We start from the raw sequence: 15842 nt of genomic DNA, 5'->3' as shown, positions 1-15842 counted from the left end.
GTAAGCAGGCTGCGTTACTGCGTTATACTGCGAGACTGTCTCGCGACATGAGCTGTGACTCGTGAGTGACAAGCACATGAGCGCCGCGAAGTCAGTGGTAAACACTATGGCAAGCGATCGCGTTCAAAAGTCTTTAAACGAAACGCGTGAATTTTGACGCGTCAACACGCACCATTTGTCGTGATACGTCATGTTAATTCATGAACGATGTCGTAATGGTAAACTGTATGCGCGTGCAAACATCAGACGTTATATTTGTTCATGAGGGATGCATTGGTACGTTGTGAGTGATTTCAGTCTTATGTCATGATTTGTCATGCAGTTGTTCGTTTAACGTTCTTTCTCAAGGTAGAAAAGTCAACAGCTCTTAGAATGGCTCTTTTATTTTAGCAAACTGCCAAAAAACATTTTCAGACTGTGTGCAGCTGAACCAAGAAAAGCTTAAAGGGGTCATATAATGGTACATGCACTTTTACAAGTTGATTGCACAGAAATGTCTGTTGGCAGTGCCTGTACACAACCATCCTATCATGATTAAAATCCATCCAGTGGTTTTGTTTTAATCTCCTAATATGTTTGACCATCTATGAAATCAAGCCGTTCGATATTGTGACGTCATAAGATCGTACGCCCCTCCCGCGATTGTGATTGACAGCCGTGCTTCAACACAAGACCCGCCCTGAGCAAGCTGTGACAGCCGTCGTCATAGTAGTCCGCCATTGTTGATATGCTGGAGTAGAATGGTGTCTACGCGATTGTGGTGTTCTGTTCTTAGATGTAATAAGGAACACAGCAGTCATTTGGATGTTCCTAAATCTGAGCCATTATACAGTTTTGTTTTTGAAGCGATATGCCCAAAGGATTGACGCGGGGATTCCCTCACGGGGATTCCCCACGATCGTCCATGCTTTCATGTTTACGCGAATCATTTCACACCAGACAGCTTTACAAACGAGAAAAAACGGATCGGTACCAACGTGTTACTGCTGAACCTCCAGAAGATGTGAGTGTAATGTTTTATTAACCTTTATATTAGTATTTATATTAATCTTTGCGAAATGTGCAAACCTTGCTGCAGTTTTCACAATGAATGCGTCTAATACACTCAGGGTACATTACGGCATGTTTTCTATGTACGACGTTCTCAATATAATTCATAATCCCACGTTTATAACGAATAACACGTGGTTATTGTGTTAGATACGGTGTACCCACAGAACAGAGAGGCGGGGTGAGCAAAGCTCATTAACATTTAAAGACACATGCACTGAAACGGCGTGCTGAAAACAGAGCTGTTTTTGACCAGGTAAAATTAGTGTTTTCTTACAATACTAATGAGAATTTTTAATTAAAGTATATTACAAACTTTTAATTTAGACCCTAAAGAATCATATTAGCTTGTACAAAAATGGCATTATATGACCCCTTTAAGATTGCATGGAGCTGATAAGCATGAATGGCAGAAGAAAAAGACTGCAATTAAAAAACAAAACCAGAGAAAATTATTTTAATGCAAGCAATAAAAAACTGCACACATCAGCTGTGGAATAAAAGAAAAGAAATGCATGATCAACTAGATTAAGCCAAACTCCTGTCTTAATTTAAACCCTGTCCACCACCCACAAAGGTTTCACAAACGTATTCTTGCCACTGTAACTTGGCTTCCTAAAGACAGGTTTATGGGTAAATAAATGAATAATAATAAAAAATATATACCAGGGCTCAACATTTAAGCTTTTTCATTTGTTCTTCGGTCGGTCATTCACTTGTCTGAGTAAAAACATTTGTTAGAACAGGAAAAAATGTGATTATTTGTGTGTGTGTTGTAAATATAATTTATTCCGAATCAGTATTCTCATCAGTTCAGTCAGCTTTAACATATATAAATCGGCATATTTATGATATTTTAACCTTTATAAAGGGCATTTTTCCCTAATCGTTTGCTTCATCTTTAATTTAAAATTCTTAAATTTGATCAATAAATTAAAATAGAATAATAACCCTCTACTGCACGCATTATTATGCAATCATGGAAAAAAATGTTACAGTGTTTTTTTATATATAAAATAGACTCAAATTAACATATTTATATATTTTTTTATTTTTTTTTATTTTTCAGGGGGTACTTTTGGGTACGTTGCCATATGGCAACATTGTGCGACAATGGAACAACCTGATGTGTTTTCTCCCAAAATGACATGAAATTCATAGATGATTACAGACCTGTCTTTTAGAAATTAAATTGTTTTTATTATTTAAAATGTTTTCAAGAGCTTTGTGTACAAAATATTAAACTAATTTTCAAAGTATCAATTCAACAACATTTACAAAACATCTGACGCAAACTCAGAACGGTTCAAGTGAAACTACTCAATGTGAAACGATTATTTCAACAACATTTAGTCTACTACATATTAAGTCTACTAGGCCTAATTCTGCCTGCCTCTCATACTCCTCGTCACTGATCCCTAGCTCATCCTCACTTTCATGAGATGGTATAACCACTTGTACCCTGTACATTTCAACCCTCCTCTCAGTCTTGCCATAGAACACTGACGGCTTCATTTTCTAAACAAAATAAGCGTATATATATATATTCCTTTTATTTTACTTTATAAATATATATAAATATATAAGTAGAATACAACCATTCAACTATATCAGTGCATCCATACATTGTCATTCATACAAAGCTACTCTGCATTAGCATGGGCAAAATATTGTTCCATTACCGCACAATGTTGCCATATGGCAACATACCTATTTTATTGAATAAAAAGGTAATAGTAGTATCAAAACAATGTGACAATGATTGAAAAAAGATTAGAACTTATCCCAGATGCTTGATGTAATTTTAAATTCTGAAGAAATGTGAAAAATTGAGGAAAATCTTCACATATTCACGAGCACTTCTTCAGCAACTGGAGTCATCAAAAGTGTGTGAAAAGAATGACAGTGCAAGGGTGTGTAGTGTCATGTGATGTCATCAAAGCATATCATTAGTTACCACCAGGTTCTACCATGAATTTAAGACCAATCAGAGCTCATGCTTATTTTTAAATTTCAAGAAATGTCCAAAAAAAGGGTATGTTGCCATATGGCAACACCGTGCAGTAGAGGGTTAAGATGCTAAAGGGCTGTTACCAATCAAATAAACTGCATTAAATAAATAATGTAATGAGATTATTTAAAATATTTTTTGAATATACAAATAAGAAATATTATTTGTGCATAGAAATAATATTTATAAACCGCCAGTAGGAGGCGGCAGGCGACCATCTTAATGAGTGAGCCATTGATGCAATGTGCATAAAGTTAAAATACTGAAACTAATAAAACATTTGATTCAATTTTAGATGATGGAATATGCAGAAAGAATAGAATTAAGCAGAAAGGTCTATTGCTTTATAGCGTATTCATTTTATGCATCATGTTTTTGAAAAGTAACTAGTAAAGTAACTAGTAAAGTAACTAATTACTTTTGAAAATAAGTAATCAGTAAAGTAACTGGATTACTTTCTTGGAGAAGTAATCAGTAATCAGTAACTAATTACTTTTTCCAAGTAACTTGACCAATGGTTGTCACAATGCAGGCATTAAACCACCGTTCAGGGCCATTGCTTAAAGGAGCTGTATGTAAGAAATGTATTTCAATTAATCATAAAATGGCCCTGATATGTCACTAGACATTAAGAAATTATGTTCATTTCAAATACTTATATCACTGACAACAGTAGTACGGCCAGGATATTGTCATTTAAAAAGTGAAGTTGCAGCCCTCAACTGATGTTGATGTTGTCATGTTGTGTTTTGGCCTGAAGCCCCACCCTCCACCTATCTACCAATCACGAAGTCAGTAGTGTTTCAGCATCCGGGTTGCCAGCTCTGCCCTAGTTACCACAGCTATAGCAGCCTACGTTCCTGCTGGATCCTGCAACATATCTGGCAACCTCGAGTCAGGGGGGAGGGGGAGGGGATACAGTGATTGCAGTACCAGTTTTGGCCACAATCTTACATACAGCTCCTTTAAGGTTGTGCCAACGGTGTTTTGACAACCACTGGACTACATATGAACTCGTCACTGCCCTGAAGCGGGAAAATCAGCCTTTTAAATTCCAACCACCTGTTGGGCATTGTGTTCTCATTCATCATCGTGCAAGACCGTTTTATTTGCCAAATTTCTATGTCACTATCCATCTTTATTATGGGGTTCAGGGGGCACTTTTTTTTTAAAGCGGAAAATTAATTATTTTCAAATATAGGCGTATGCATTTATAGTGTGTATATTAACAAATATATATTTTATAATGACATTATAATTATACATGTACATTATTAGCCCTATTTTAACTATCTGAAACGCAAGTAACTTTGTGGGCGGATCTCTGCAAAATCTAATATGGGTTGGTCTAAAGTAGCTTCATTACTCATAGGTGTGGTTTGGGCGTAACGTGAAATAAACCAATCAGAGCGACATCTCACATTCCCTTTAAGAGCAGACGCGCTTCTGACGTTCTCGTCAGGGCCGTAAAACACAGAGAAGTGACATTGGGGATGGAGAAACACACCCAGATTAGCTTCAGTTAAACAGGCGTATAATAATTTGGGTAAATGTGTAAGCTAGATTTATGCCTATTTTTTCACATCTTCATGGACACTACAATGATTTCCCTCGTGTGTTAATATTTTTCCTTTAATAATGTATGGTTTTCTAAAACTGCAAAATAGCACCAGGGAATGTTTGCGCTGGAACACGCCTCCTCTTTGCGCTGAACCATTAAAAAGTTAATTTCCTAATTTACCGACGTGCGTCTGTGGAGGGAAAAGTGTGCAAAATAGGTGTCGGTGTACAAAGTCAATTGCGCTGGGTGCAAGATAGGGCCCTATATGTTTTGAATAGAATTATGATTACCCATACACAAAAGAAATATATTTTCAGGATATATTTTGGAATATGCAAACATTTGAAATTGGCCCAATAAATATATTTCATACTTATAATTCATCTATATTTGTTATATTTCAGAATATATTTCAATGTATTTTTTTCTGTATTGGTCCCCAAAAGTGTCAAAAATATATGTGGCATATATTCCAAATACATTGAAATATATTCTGAAATATAACAAAAATATATGAAATACATTTATTGGGCCAATTTCAAATATTTGCATATATTCCAAAATATATCCTGACAATATATTTCAAATATATTTATTTTGTGTTTGGGTACTGTAGGCTAATATATAGCAGGGGATTCAGTTACTTTTGAAAGGACAAAAATAAGGTGTCAGTGTATTTCATTAGACTTTAACTTTGCCAGCTATAAAAAAATATAGCATTTCCTCACGTTTTACCACTGATTTTTAGTGACAGTCGATATGCATGGACAGATATTATTGGAGATGATGACAGTTCTCCCCTCTCCCCGAGATGGTCCTCAATGCAGAGCATAAAATCCGGGGCATACCTAAACCTACCAATCTCCACCCCCTGATCCCTAAACCCACCCCTAAACCTACCCATCTCCACCCCTAAACCTACCAATCTCCACCCCTTATATAAGATCCGACTCCTCCCCCCGGATCTTGTGTACTGCATTGAGGTGCTACTGCTCTCCCCTCTCCCCTGCCGTGCCACACCACACACACTCCCCTCCCTTATTCTCACAGCCATCCACGCCCATTAAAGTTGCATTTTTCAAAAATATTGTGAGCTAGACTTGAGCTGAAATAGGGGGGTATCATGACCCATTAGGAAGTTAAAACATTTTCATGTCACTCAACATGACAGAACTGGTCATAATCTTAGGATATTAAGTTTGCCCATATCTTCTAATAGAACAGCACAACTTTCATAACCCAGTATTTCCTTATAAATTAAAAGCACACAGACACAAATCAACACAATTTACATGTCTCTCTGTGAAAAGTGCTGGCCATCGTACTTTAATTTGCGACACTGGTGGTGGCTATATGTGAAATATGTGAAACAGTGTGCAAAGCCTCTGAAAAATTACACCGGTCACAGTTCACATTTGATGTTGCTTTAAGCAATGTTGAGGAGGCTAATAAACCATATGTAATGGAGATGGAACACCGTGTGTTTGGTATCTATGGATTCAGAAGACCCTAAGCTAACATAAGTGTAACCGTGGCGATATGCCTACTTAGTCCTGACTACGCCACCGGGGTTATATATCCCCGGAAATAACAACAACACAAGTTCAAATAGACAATATTTGATAGAAGAACGAAGACGTGACTTTCAAGATCAAATAGTTTTATTGACAATGAAGTATAATTCTCTAAAATAAGCACTTTCATCTATTAGTAATATAAAAGTGGAATAAGAATTTAATGCACATGGACATTGGTTCAAATTATTTAAATTTCACAACCCACCCGTCTTACAGTAGGAGAGACCAAGCCTGTGTGAAAAAGAGGAAAAGTCATTGGGCCACGGACCTGTCGCCCTAAGAGTACAAACCACACGTGCACGGTTCTCAATGAGATGAATAAAACCACTTCTAAGAAAAGTACAGTGAATAATACAAACCACTCTACACTCCCAAACCAATACACATGCAGTGCAAGGAATCTCAAGCCACATGCAGTGAAGGGAAAGGCCCAGACGACCCCAGAGAAAGACACTCCCACACAGGCTGGCTCCTAAAACAACAAGGAATATAGATTAAAACTCTCATTTACACATCACATACACCACAGCGGTTGGTCTAAACCAAACTCAAATTATAAAAAAAACAATTTACAAAAATAAATCATAAACAAAACAGCAGGGCCTAGACGTCAGAGGTCCACATGTATAGGACTCCAAACAGCAAGATCTGCCAAATAAAAACAAAAAAAAACAAATACCAAACAAACAATATTAGTATTTGGAATACAAATCCAAATAAACCTCCTATGATGTCGTTCCTATAAATCATCGTAACCATTCAAACTACATAATTAGTAGATTAGGCTCATTGCTGATACACATACCTCTGATGTACTCAAAGTGAATTATAAACTGGGTAATACAGCTCGTTGCTACGGGTTAAACACGGCATCCAGGATCCAGCGCTCGACACTAACCCCATTCAAATGCCCACGCGCTCTCACTCTTACATCAAAGGACTTCCTCCCTGTGTGTGTAACAGAATCAACCATGTAATATATAAAGACGTTTAGCCTGCTTACAACAATACCACACTCACTCACTCTCACACACACACACACACACACACACATACCTCTGATGTACTCAAAGTGAATCATGAACTTGGGTAATACAGCTTGTTGCTATGGGTTAAACGCGGCATCCAGCGCTCGACACTAACACCATTCAAACGCCCACGCGCTCTCACTCTTGCATCAAGGACTTACTACCTGCGTTTAACACAAATTCAATAATATAAACAGACTAAACATTTCTATATAACACAACAAAATACCACACTCACACCTCGCTATAGCGCTTCGGGGTCACAGCACCGGAAGTAGACGGAAAAGGTCAGAACGTCAGGAAGGTGTGTCAGCTACTGACTATTGCGCTATTTATAGTGAAATAAACACACGCCCACCCCATACCGAATCCTTATCCACTCGGTCACATAAGCATGCATGTAATGTGTTTATAAAGGAAGTATGAGTGAAAAATGTACAATAAACGAAAAATTAATTTTTGTCATTTATTACTGAAAATCACACCTCACACAATAGTGAACAGTTTTTGAACAAAAATATATTTTTCAAACCCTTTGCTTGACAGACATTTGTAATTGTTCAATCAAATATGTAAAGAACAATGAAATAATGACCTTTTTTTTACAAACAGTCCCAGGCGTTTTTTCTTAGGCATGCCAGTGAGCAAAGTGAGCCTTTCCAGGGAGTTGCAGAGGACACCTGGCCTGCCCCACACTGCCAGAGGGTCTTGTTGTACACTCTTGCAGTGCTCGCAGTACTTTCTGACATCTGCAGGCTTGTGTGCAGGGTTTGCTGGGTCCAAGGGGGCAATGGGCAGGGGTGTGTGATGAGTTGTCCTGTCTGCAGCCACTGTTTCCACCCCGGCAAGTTGAGCACAGAGCTCCTCCATAAAGGCTCTGTGTGTCAGCGGTGTAGTCTTTTGCTCTTTACACAGTTCTTTGTGGAGGATGTAGGCTAGCTGTCCACAAAGTGTAAGAACATAGTCTTATACCATCTATGTGCTTTGTGGTGAGCAGAGGTGTACTGGATGAGCTGATCGGACAGGTCCACACCCCCAATGTATTTGTTGTATTCCACAATCTGACCTTCTCAGATGTGTAGCCTTGATGGATGGTCGAGCAGATGGACACCTCTCTTGTGTCCATCCTAGGGTGACCACCCGTCCCGCTTGGCGTTGTCCCGCACAGCATTTTCACCCTTTGTCCCGCACGTCGCATATTGAGAAAATGTCCTGCATTTTCATCAGTCTGTTGGTTTTTAATGATCATATTAATAAAACGTGCATGCGTTCTTTTGCCTTTTTAAGAAAGCATTTTATTTATTATTTTTGCGGCGTAGTTTTTGACCTATATTTAACAGCGCTTCATCAGAAGTACAAACACAACAGCCGTTTTTAAAATCCTATCCAATGGTTGAAAGTAAAGGAGTAAACACGGTCACTAGGTTGTGATGGCTGTCAATCAAAATGTGGAGCGGGATTCGTTCCATGTGTTCCCTGTCAGAAAACAAATGGATAATTCGGTAAAGTAAAATTAAAATTGCACAGAATTTATCAACTTGTTGCCTTCTGAGGTTGTTTTAATTAACATTCTTTCTAAAAATATGAAAGTTTTTGGTTTAATATATTCTTAATATATAAGACTGTCAATGATCTAATTTTATGTTGTTTTGTATTTTATTTGTTCATTATTAATTTTGTTGGATTTTAGTTGGACTTGGTCAGAACTGTTTCAAAAATAGTTATCTGCATGATGCTTGCTGCCTTTGGGCTCAGTGATGTTGAATTTAAATGACATGTAAAATATGACATGTTATTGTTACATGTATGGTGGTTCTGAGTTCTGTTTCTGTGATCCGTTTTCCCCTGTTCTCTGTTGATTTTGGTCTAGTCCTTTGTTTCCATGGTTTTTGTAATCAGTTCATCTGCGTCACCTGTTCTGCCCTCGTTAGTCTAGTCAGCTGTGTCTTGTTTCCCTGATCTGTTCTCCTGTGTATTTAAGCCCTGTGTGTTTCAGTCTCCAGTGTCGGTTCTCGTTTATATTACGTTAATGTATAGTGTGTGTACTGCCCGTTGTTCCTGTGTTTAGAGATCTTTTGAATTAAACTCCTTGAATTGAAGAGCTCTGTCGTCTTCACCTTCCTCCTGCACAACACTACCGTAACAGAAGAACCGACCAAAGACAAATCGACGAACATGGACCTAGCAGCGGGATGGAAGATTTTGCGGCCACGCCTAATTCTGGTACCCAGGGTGGCCGCCTTAACATCGCCGGTGAGTTACCAGCCAAGGAGGCGGCCACACCTAGTTCTGATTCCCAGGGTGGCCGCCTTCCCACCACCTGAGATTCTCCACTCCTGCCCGCCAGAGCCAGAGCCCGTCGCCTGCCCGCCAGAGCCAGAGCCCGTCGCCTGCCTGCTAGAGCCAGAGCCTGTTGCCTGCCCGCTAGTGTCTGTGAACGTCGAGACAGAGCCTTCATCTCCGCTGGTCCCGTCCAGCATAGTGACTTCTTCTCCGCTGGTCCCGTCCAGCATAGTGCATTCTTCTCCGCTGGTCCCGTCCAGCATAGTGCATTCTTCTCCGCTGGTCCCGTCCAGCACAGTGCCTTCATCTCCGCTGGTCCCGTCCAGCATAGGGCATTCTTCTCCGCTGGTTCCGTCCAGCACAGTGTCTTCATCTCCGCTGGTCCCGTCCAGCACAAAGCCTTCTCCGTTGGTCCCGTTCAGCACAGATCCTTCACCGCTGGTCCCGTCCAGCATAGAGACTTCTTCACCGCTGGTCCCGTCCAGCACAAAGCCTTCACCGCTGGTCCCGTCCAGCACAAAGCCTTCACCGCTGGTCCCGTCCAGCACAAAGCCTTCACCGCTGGTCCCGTCCAGCATAGAGACTTCTTCGCCGCTGTTCCTGCACAGCTCCGAGCCCTCTTCGCCGCTGTTACTGCGCAGCTCCGAGCCCTCTTCGCCGCTGTTCCTGCACAGCTCAGAGCCCTCATCGCTGCCCTGCACCGAGCCCTCTTTGACACCCGGGACTTTGCCCAAGTATTTTTTGGGGGGGGGCCATATACCTCTGTCCTGGCCATCTGAAAAAGATTCCCCGCCATGGCCGCCCGAGGGGGTTTCCCCGCCATGGCCGCCCGAAGGGGTTTCCCCGCCATGGCCACACCCTCAGCCTGCTCCATCCTGTCCACGCCCAAAGCCTGCTCCGCCCTGGAGGCTTCCTACTGTGTCTCCCTTGCCTGGTCTCCCCTGTCAGCCTCCAGGGCGCCCACCCTCCCACCCCTTTGGATGTTATAGGCGCGAGGACGCGCCTTTGGGGAGGGGGGGAGTAATGTTACATGTATGGTGGTTCTGAGTTCTGTTTCTGTGATCCGTTTTCCCCTGTTCTCTGTTGATTTTGGTCTAGTCCTTTGTTTCCATGGTTTTTGTAATCAGTTCATCTGCGTCACCTGTTCTGCCCTCGTTAGTCTAGTCAGCTGTGTCTTGTTTCCCTGATCTGTTCTCCTGTGTATTTAAGCCCTGTGTGTTTCAGTCTCCAGTGTCGGTTCTCGTTTATATTACATTAATGTATAGTGTGTGTACTGCCCGTTGTTCCTGTGTTTAGAGATCTTTTGAATTAAACTCCTTGAATTGAAGAGCTCTGTCGTCTTCACCTTCCTCCTGCACAACACTACCGTAACAGTTATGTTACATTGTGATGTAATGGTGTTTTCTGGAAGGGACTAAAGAACAAAGAATTTTGATCAGCTGAAAGTCAGAATACAAATGTTTTAAGTTAGATAAACATTAGGCTATATAACAGTTTCAGGTTATGTTTTAGTGTCGGTAACATGTCCCACATTGTCCCACACAAACTTAGAATCGTGTCACCGCTAGGGCCAAGGACAACCACCACTCCGGAGGAGCTACACCAAGGAACACCAACTAGGAGGCGAGACAACAACGTGAGATAAAAGCTTGATTTCTTTATTGAGTATAAAACACTTTAAGTGAATGTCACTGTCACTGATATCTTACTCCTCGAACGGATGCAGTCCGGCCGAACAAGGTGAATGATTGGACCTCTCTTTGCTCTAGAACATCCCTAAGGCACCAGAATGTATCAGTCTGCAGGCGAGTAGCTCAGTTAATCCGTCCTCCAGGATGACGAGGGGGAACCAGGACACAGCAATTCCCATGGGAGAACACTCGGGACAGTGTAAGTGGCCAGATTTTTCCTTTCTCCAGAGTGACAATGTTGGGACAGATTAAAGCAAACTTCAAAGAAGGAAGGTTTTACGACCGGTGTCTTGATTCCCTCTATCTTCCAGCACAGCGATGATGGAGCTGAGTGTGACGGGCTTCAGGTATCAAACCTCAATGTAACAAATGGATATCTCGGATATCTCAATTCCCAAGACAGCAGGGATGGTATTATATGCAGCGCACTTGGACTAAGGGACCCCAGGGTGGCCAGTAACTGGATCTCTCTGTTCGCAGAGCGGCGATGGGGATAGGAACCGGACACAGCCAGGACAGGCTTCGAGGGAGGAAGACTCAGAGCAGCGGATGATTGGATATCTCTGTTCGTGGAATGACAGTATGAGGTGGGCAGAGAACAATGGCCTTCGGGTAAGGATCCTCCACGAGCAGCCAGCAAATTTTCTCCGTTCTCCAGGACACAGCGATGGAGACCGAACACCACCGTAGGTAACCGAATCTCTGTTCACAGGACCACAGTGGTGAGGGCGAAACCCAACAGTAGATCTCTGAGCCTTCTCCGTTCGCAGAACAGTAGAGGCAGAATATAGCGGTCAGCGAGAGAGGTATTCAAAGCAGCGGGCAGTGGGCTTTCTCCATTCACCGGACAGCAGCAGGTAACTGAGTGTTCCTTTTCCACAGGGCAGCAGAGGCAGAATGCAGCAGCAGATGACAGGACCTCTCCGTCCACAGAACAGCAATGGTGGGTACAGAATCCAGCGGTTAATAACTGAGTCTTCTCCTATCACAGGACAACAACGGAGGATGCGGCAATCCTTGGGAAAGGAATCTCGGACGACGTGAGTGACTGGATTTCTCTGTTCTTAGAACAAAAATGGAATATAATACCATGAGCTTGAATAGAGATCTTCACAACAGCACACAGGGCTGAACTTCTGCTTTCTCCACCACAGCAGCCTGGACTGGGACACCTGTACAGAGCTTTACACACAGCAGATCAGATTATTTCCTGACGTCCCACCGGGCTAGACGATCAGCAAAGATTTCCGAGTGATGGTAACGTTTAATTCTCCCACACTCGTGCATGCATCAAACACTTTAAATCTTTACACGTGCTCACTTCAATCTTCAGACACTGCAATGACACACTACCTCACAGTGAACAGTAAGCCTTCACTCCGTCTTGCCAGGGCCAGCCAATCCACAGCCGTGATCTTCAAAGGGGAATATCCGGGTACATGAGCGATACGAGAATCGGGTCTCACTCATCTGCTTTGACGACACATAGCAAGAGAACACGCTGGCAGCAAACACAGGTCAGTAACTGAAATGCTCTTCCTGAACTCAAAAGATGTTATCTCTCACACAGTTGCCATTCGTGTACTTAACTTCTCTCACGATGATAACATGTACATCCAGCCATGCTTTCACTCGCTCCACTCTCCCAGTCCTACTTTCCAGTCACTCGCCCATTCTCGATCCTTCGCTGTCCTCGCGTTTCCCAGCACTGGGCCATTGTCTCCTAATTGTGACTCACTTTCGTAGTTCCCTCTTTTTTTTTACCCGGTGATAACAGCGTATTTACTTACCAACATCTGACACACATGAACTGATGCCAAACATCGCTATGTGTTCAGAATGAGACTTCAGTGCGATTTCCTACTGATAAAATTCGCGTCTGTTTTTGACGCCACAGGTTTCCCATTTAATTTAGTTCCAAATTAGTCATAGAGTGACGCCGGGGGCGCTTGACCATGCTTCAGTTTTTGACGCCTTGGGAGTGAGAATGGGTTGTCAGGACAGATGTGAAGTCTCGTATGACAGATTTCATCCTCCTGTTAGTTCTCAATGGTTTAGTTGTGTCTCATCACTGTCCTTTTTAGGCTACTTATCTCTTGATAAACATGTATTACTTGTTTTGTTAAACATTAGTACACTAATTCAAGAAAAAAAAATTCAGGTGTTATTTAATGTAGCAACAATAAGTTCCTTCCATCACCATCACAGCAGAACATTTCACTATATAATGACGCTTTAAAGTGTTTTTTGACCAAATATCTTCTTATATGGTCACATGATTTGCAAAATTCCATCCTTTATTCAGCATGTGGTTGAACATCAGAATAAGTTTTCATCTTTGCTGTTGCTCAAAAAGAGCAATATCCCAATAAAGTAACACTAATGTTCACTCCCTTAATACAATGTTACACTGGATTAATCAGTTACTAAACTTCTGTAATATCACACACTTCACTCTTTGCCCAGCAGATGGCAATATTATTTACCTAGTTGTATATGTATTACGTACTTATCTGGCACAAAAACATTGAGTCTCAATTTAAACAAAACAAATTCACACTAAATACAACTAACAAAACAGAAAACCCTACCAATGCACCAGCCATTCAGCCATGAATTATCATATAAAAGATCATGTTTAGGAAGGTGGCAGTCAGTTGTACTGACACAGACTGTCCCAAAAGCACACACAGTTTCAAACCTTCACTAGTAGATAAAGCTGTGTGTATAACTCCAGGAAGCTTCCAGATGAGTGAAAGTCCACAGGTGTTTACATATAAGTCTCCACTCCACTCCCTTAGGATACGAGGAAAGGAAACGAGGATGTACAAAAAAGACTTAAAGGTGCATTATGCAACTTTTCATGTTAAAAATACCCATTTTTCTAACCCATACATGCTTAAACAATTGCCTGATGGGCTGAATGAGCCCTTCTCTGATCACTGCGATTGCCTCTATAATCCTGTACAGTAAAATAAATAAGAGGGATTCGGGCCGAATTTGAGACTGGGCGTGACGTCATGCGCGTTCAGTTGCAGTGCTGCAGTTTCATTTGTCGCCAGAGGGGGGCATAGTTCTGCAAAAACTCAGAGACTTGCGTTATGCACCTTTAAGAAATTAGAAATGTACTTATATGTAAACACCTGTGGATGCTCGCTCATCTGGAAGCTTCCTCACTCCTCACTCCTCATTCCTCACGGTTGTCCTTCAGGATGGTGAAGTTCAGTCGGTTTCCAGGTCACAGGCAGGAGGACGGAGGAGCGAGGAGATGAGGAGACTTCGATTAGAGTATTGAGAAGAACGACCAGTTGCTGTTTCCCATAACAGAGGATGAATCCTTTGAACGCCGATTGTGTCACAGCGGCACGACAAAGACTGTCCCAAACCAAAGACTCCTTCAAATGCCCCAGAATTCATTGCACATCAGTGGCCTTCGAAGGATGCAGGACACGGCTATTGTCTTCTTTACATGAGCAGAAACGAGTTCAGAACGTCTCATCTGGTGGAACATCCTCAAGATACTGAAGATACACTGAAGACATTGGCAGGGCTGATATCAACGGTTGGAAATGATACTTTGAAAACAATATGCTATATTTTATATAACATATATTAAGTGTCCTGAAATAAAAAAAACTAAAAAAAAACTACATGCATTATATTGATATATTTTTATGAAAATACAGCATTAGTTGCTAACTTGTTACTTTTTCTCCCACAGAGCGGCAACTTTGTTCAACTCATGTATTTATCTGGCACAAAAACACTGAGGATCTCAGTCAGAACTGAGTCTTGGTCTTTCACGGGTGGTTGCAGGAATGCAGACCAAGAATAAAGTTCCCATACAAAGTTTAATGATGATAATACAAAATAATAATCAGACAGGAACTGCAACACACACTAAATGCAATGTAGACTGAACAGAGAATTAGTGTGAGTGATGAACTTATACTGTATATAGCAAACACAAACGAGGATAATTAATAGAACAGCTGAAACCAATGAACTATATAATGTTTTAAATTCAACCAAGTTGGAAAGTTGATTAATTGTGAAAAATTTAGCCCATCACAGATGTCCTTAAAAACATATTAAGTTTTTGATAACCAGTCCCAGTTTAAGTCTCCCAGTAATACAAAATCATTGTCTGAAAACATTTTCATATAGTCCGACAGCAGTGTTAAAGCTTCATGAGATGCCGATGGTGGGCAATAGCATCCCATTACTGTAAAATCCACACCGTTGGGAAGATGTAACTTAATTACAGACAATTCAAAACACTTTACTGATCGACTCAATCCATGCTATTTTGACATAGATTGCAACTCCCCCTCCTTCATTAGTGTGATCTGTCCTTTAAATGTTGTATCTGTTGTATCACGTTTTTTACAAAACCATAATTTCACAGTCAGTCGAATTTACCCAGACATGAACTGCATCAATTTTATGAATTAAACTGTGTACATGTAAATGGATGAAAAGCAATCCACAGTGTTTTTTAAGATCTTCTGGGGTTTCAAGTTCAGGGCCTGGATGAGGGTGAAGCAGAAGAATCTACAAGGGTTTCTTAACTGGAGCAAATCTCCGTCCTTGTCTATGAGCAACTGAAGAAACAAACTGTTTTGTAATTGTTCCTCTTCA

General features: G+C 41.2%; 1 protein-coding gene and 1 long non-coding RNA gene across 2 annotated transcripts in view; both read right to left on the bottom strand.

Annotated features, from left to right (window-relative positions):
• LOC308686976 (uncharacterized protein) overlaps positions 1–15842 on the bottom strand; it is a 176017-nt gene that overhangs the window by 43664 nt on the left and 116511 nt on the right. The window lies entirely within an intron of this gene.
• Positions 6269–7533, bottom strand: LOC308679790. Its single transcript, XR_014028848.1, has 3 exons — positions 7468–7533; positions 7256–7391; positions 6269–7147 (listed from the first exon to the last, which is right to left on the bottom strand). It is a non-coding gene; the product is annotated as an uncharacterized lncRNA (long non-coding RNA).

This window comes from Scardinius erythrophthalmus (genome assembly GCF_964197995.2).
Source record: "Scardinius erythrophthalmus genome assembly, chromosome: 2".
NCBI lineage: Eukaryota > Metazoa > Chordata > Actinopteri > Cypriniformes > Leuciscidae > Scardinius > Scardinius erythrophthalmus.
Note: the sequence above shows the minus strand (reverse complement) of the source record. Positions and strands in the feature narration are given on the sequence as shown.